Here is a 5,830-nt window from a genome sequence, read left to right as displayed (position 1 = left end):
CACACAGAAAGGCCCTCGCCGGCCCCGGGGCTCGAACCCAGGACCTTCTTGCTGTGAGGCGACAGTGCTAACCACTACACCACCGTGCCGCCCAGTAGTGATTTATGTGAAATGTATTTTTGTGCAATGCGCAACCACTTAATATTTCGTATTTGAAAATGCAAATTATTAATACGTCTATAATACATTATATTTTCATAAGAAAACAATTAAGTGATCTGAGTCTCCGTTGAGGGGGCGGGGCTGTAGCCACGAGGGGGCAACGCCCCCTTTCGCCCCCCCATGGCGCCGGGCCTGGGTGTGACTTACAGTGACCTCGTGGTGGAACCCCCAGAAACAGAACCAAACGTCCAAGATGAAGGTAAGTGGTCACACATTTAATGCAGAATTTAAATCTAAACATTTTTTACTGAATCAATAAAAAAAACTTTGTTTCAAACAGAAATTTTTGGTTTAAACAGAAGTAGCTTATTAATGCATCTGCTCTTTCAATTATACAGACACGTCCGCTCCTGCCGCGATGGTGCAGGAGGAGGCAAGGTCATCCTCTGTGCGTGAGGCTCGGGCACCAAGGGTATTAACTGATGAGGTCCTGCAGAACCAAGAGCACATTGCCCAGGCAGTTAGTGACATCAAGGGGCAGCTAAGCAACCTCACTAATGTGCTCACTGAAATCAGTGAGTCACTGAAAACACTTGCTGCTTGTGCAACTCAAATCGCAAATAAAAGCTATTGAATCGTGAAAAGTCTGCGTTCTGTCATTATGCAACACACACACACAGTGAGTAAATAATATGCATAATATGGGTAAACTTGGGCGGCACGGTGGTGTAGTGGTTAGCGCTGTCGCCTCACAGCAAGAAGGTCCTGGGTTCGAGCCCCGGAGCCGGCGAGGGCCTTTCTGTGTGGAGTTTGCATGTTCTCCCCGTGTCCGTGTGGGTTTCCTCCGGGTGCTCCGGTTTCCCCCACAGTCCAAAGACATGCAGGTTAGGTTAACTGGTGACTCTAAATTGACCGTAGGTGTGAATGTGAGCGTGAATGGTTGTCTGTGTGTCAGCCCTGTGATGACCTGGCGACTTGTCCAGGGTGTACCCCGCCTTTCGCCCGTAGTCAGCTGGGATGGGCTCCAGCTTGCCTACGACCCTGTAGAAGGATAAAGCGGCTACAGATGATGAGATGAGATGGGTAAACTTGCCTAAAATCTCTGTATGATCCCCGCTCTGATCCGCATCGCAAAAGCATTAGCAGGTGCAAGGCCCTCTTCGCAACGCTCTTCGTCATGCATGGGGTCATCAGGTCTAGGGGGATCCTGCAGGGGGACTCCTCTTCTGATGGCCAAATTGTGGAGCACACAGCAAGCCATAACCATGCTGCACACCTTTTCAGGTCGGTACTGCAGCGTTCCCCCCGCCCTTGACAAACACAGCCATCGGCCCTTCAGCAAACCAATTGTAACTCTGGTGCGCGCGTGGGCCCGGTTGTAGGCTTGTTCCTGCTGTGTCTGGGGGTTGGTTAGTGGGGTCATGAGCCACGGTTTGAGTGGATATCCTTGATCACCTATGCAAACAAGTTGCATACATGACATTGCCATATTGCGGTTTACCATTGCAGAACACTGCTCAGTGGACATACCCATGTTATACTATGACAAGTTGCGCGACACTCACCAATAAGCCATCCGTCTTCAACAGCTCTTTCTTGTAAACGAATGCCCACTGAGCTGTTCTGCACAATAAACGAGTCGTGCGTTCCCCCAGGCCATCGAGCAACAACGTTTAAAAGCATCAAATCGGCATCACATATGAGCTGCACATTGATGGAGTGAAACCCCTTCCTATTCACGAAATTGTATTCGTGCTGTGATGGTGCTTTTAGCGCTATGTGTGTGCAATCTATTGCCCCAATAACATTGGGGAACCCCGCGATTGCATGAAATCCTCGCTTAACTTCAGCTTTATGCGGAAGTAAATAAGGGAACCGAATATAATTTGGCACCAAAGAAACTATTGCATCCAAAACTGTTGGCAAAATTCTGCTCAGTGACGGCTGAGAAATACCCACTCTATCCCCAAGTTCATGTTGAAACGTGCCTGTAGCCAAAAATCCTAGGGTAGACAGAACTTGGATATGGACAGGTATGGCTTTCGTGCGCTTTGTTTCGCGCTCTAGCATAGGACCCAATTCATGACATAAATCAAGTAATATATGCTTTGGAAAATGATACCTGCTCAAAAGCCACTCTGAACTTTCCGCAAATAAATCGACTCTCTCTCTGAATACGCGCTCCCTGCAGAACGCACGGTTTGCCAACTCTTCTAGCAATGCAAGATGGGCCATGTTGCGTTCTGATAGGCATATCATGTGTGTGCTTTTTATACGTATATCAATTCAAATAATTATTTACACATGAGTAAATTAGTCAATAGTCAATTATTAGTTACACCGTGAGTAATCTGAAATCGGCCCACAAGATCACATTGTTGGTGTGTTTGAATTTGATTCAGCACGTTCGAAACCAAAATACTTCGAATACACTCAAACAAACAAACACACAAAAATAGTTATATTGTAACCTGCGCATCGGGCACAGTTCGACTCTAGAATCAACACTACTTGTTGTTTCGTTATTCTACCACTAGGTATTGTACGTAAGCATGGTCCGAGGTGTGCGTATATTTAGGCACAATTCTACGTTCAAGTACACATTCATGAATTCCACACTTTGCGCAAAAATGTTCGTACGAACCTTTTATGCACAGAACTGTGCGTAAGAACAGTTGATAAATGAGCCCCCAGGTATTTATCCTCTAGTGGACCAAAAGCAACCCTAAGGAGAGTCGTTGAGGTCACATGGGTCGTTGACCCTCTCAGTCATCTTTTAGGTTATTAGGGTCACTGGAGGCCAGGTGTGAATGGTGTTAACAGCCTAGAGGGTCATTAGGGTGATCTGTGGGTTGTTGGCTCTCTCTGCCATCATGTGAGTCATTGAAGTCAACCGAGTCTTGGTGTGGATGTGTATTCAGTTTTCTGGGAAGTATTCCAAGGACTGCATTGTAGGTGGCTGATAAGTGGTGTCTCAGATGACCTCCTCTGTTTAGTGATAGACATTCCAGGTTGACAAAGGCCAAGTTTACATTATGCCGCTTTTCCACTACAAACGCGGCTGAGTCGGGCTGAGCCGTGCCGTGCTGAGTTGGGCTGAGTGGGGCTGTTGGAGTTGCATTTCGACTACAACCGCGCTGAACCGTGCTGGCTGGAAGTGGGTGGACACATTGGGTGGAGTTAGCGAAAGTGGGTGGACGTCACGTGATGTCGTTAAGCAGCGCAAACAGTGACATCAGTGAGCTTTTAAGCGGTAGTCTCACAACCCGAATAGTAAACAATAAACATGGAGGACATGGAGTCGTTAGTGTTGCTGGTCTTGGTTCTGTGGCTTGTTGTCACCGACAACGCCAACAGATACTGGCAAGAGCGTATAGATGAGGCGAGGCGCATAAGGCTTCAGAAATTCTCGTTATTCGTAATTCTTCTTCTTCCGGGTTTACGGTGTTTACAGATCCCAGCGTGCTCGCGGGGCGTGTGTGGGCGTGTGAGGACACTCCTCCTCACCAATCAGTGCACAGGGGAGTGTCTGCTCACGCCCCCAGCCTCACTTGGCTCGGTTTGGCTCACTTCAGCCCCACTCCAAAATGGTGCGAGTTTTAGGGGCTAAGCAGGGCTGAAGCGAGCTGAGTCGTGCTGTTCTTTGGTAGTCGAAACGCGAGCCGTGTCGGGCTGAAGTGAGCTGAAGCGAGCTGAAGTGAGCTGAAAAAGGGTAGTGGAAAAGGGCCATTAGACCGTATCTGTCTCGTTTTCTTCGCGGATGCACTGTCCGTTTACATTAAACCGCCTGGAAACGCCGGGAAACGGGAATCCGCCAGGGTCCACGTATTCAATCTAGATCGTGTCTGGTCCGGTGCTGTGTAAACATTGAGAATAAGCAGATGCGCTGTGCTGAGCTCTAGCTGGCGTCGTCATTGGACAACGTCACTGTGACATCCACCTTCCTGATTCGCTGGCATTGGTCATGTGACGCGACTGCTGAAAAACGGCGCGGACTTCCGCCTTGTATCACCTTTCATTAAAGAGTATAAAAGTATGAAAATACTGCAAATACTGATGCAAATACTGCCCATTGTGTAGTTATGATTGTCTTTAGGCTTGCCATCCTTCCACTTGCAAGTGGTAAGTGATATGCACTGGGATCACACACACAGCGGCTCAGTCCCGAATCATGGCTCGTTCACTTCACTCGCGTGCTCTGTGAGCTGCGCAGGGCCGGAGTGTGCACCCTCCAGAGGGCACTCGCTGTTCAGGGCGGAGTGATTTGGAGCGCAGGATGCCTGCGGAGCCGAGCGTATCCGTGTATTGGTGTTGCTGTGTGCACGCAAATCGTGTATTGGTGTTGCTGTGTGCACACTAATCGTTTTAAAAATGTTAATCTGATGATCCGCTGATATGGTCTAATGTAAACCCCACCAAAGATGGCTTCTTTTACTCCTCTTTCAAATCACTGGCCTTCTCTAGCTAAAATGCCTACACTGCAGTCCTGAAACAAGTGTCCTTTGTTATTGAGATGCAGGTAGACTGCAGAGTCATGGCCTGAGGAACTGGCTCTCCTGTGTTGAGTTATGCGCTTGTGAAGTGGTTGTTTCGTTTCCCCAATGTACAGGTCTGTGCATTTCTCACTGCATTGAATTGTGTACAGTATATTGTCCTGTTTGTGTCTGGGTATTCTGTCCTTAGGGTGGACCAATTTCTGCCACAGAGTGTTATTGGGTCTGAAGTGTATAGGGACAGTGGACAGGGAAGAAAACAGCAACAAATGCAAGAACATAGTCAGAAATGTAGGGAATGACAATCTGAGAAGCTCAGGAGGATCTTCTACAAAACACAACATCTACGTACATCCCCAAGAGCTACATACCTTTAAGGGCTTTTTTTTCCTGTTTGCATTTGCATCATCAGTAGGAATGCTGAAGTGACTTTAAGCTGGCTTGCTTGTGTGCTGTAAGCAGGAAACGCCAGGACAGATTTTTATATTTTGCTTAAATGCATCAAAATCACTCTATTTCCTCCGTCACATGTAGGATCAGTAAAACCTAGACTTAAAACCTGCCTAGAAACATAGTTGAAATTAGTTCTTATGAGACATTTAAAGTTAAGGCTCTTCAGTACTTAACTGATTAATTTGTCATGGCAGTTCTGGGGGTGGCACGGTGGTATAGTGGTTAGCACTGTCACCTCACAGCAAGAAGGTTCTGGGTTCAAGCCCAGTGGCCGACAGGGGCCTTTCTGTGTGGAGTTTTCATGTTCTCCGTGTCTGCATGGGTTTCCTCTGGGTGCTCCAGTTTCCCCCACAGTCCAAAGACAAGCAGATTAGGTTAACTAGTGGCTCTAAATTGACCGTAGGTGTGAATGAGTGTATGAATGGTTGTTTGTCTGTATGTGTTAACCCTGCAATGACCTGGCGACTTGTCCAGGGTGTACCCCGCCTCTTGCCCATAGTCAGCTGGGATAGGCTCCAGCTTGCCCACGACCCTGCACAGGATAAGCAGTTATGGATAATGGATGGATGGAATCTTTAACTTGTGTACTAGGTCCCTTACCTACATGACTCTTCAAACAGATAATACTAGAAGCAATTCAACCTCTTCTAAAAGTAATCAATTCTTCTCTTAGAATTGGCTATGTACCCAAATAGATATGTCCGTTGCCAACCTCTTGCAAAGCTGTCTGCATCTATCTTAAGCACACTTCATCTACTGACCACTTGCTAGGGGACAAGGTC

This window comes from Neoarius graeffei, chromosome 10, assembly GCF_027579695.1.
Source record: "Neoarius graeffei isolate fNeoGra1 chromosome 10, fNeoGra1.pri, whole genome shotgun sequence".
NCBI classification, from domain to species: domain Eukaryota; kingdom Metazoa; phylum Chordata; class Actinopteri; order Siluriformes; family Ariidae; genus Neoarius; species Neoarius graeffei.
This window is presented reverse-complemented; position numbering follows the sequence as displayed.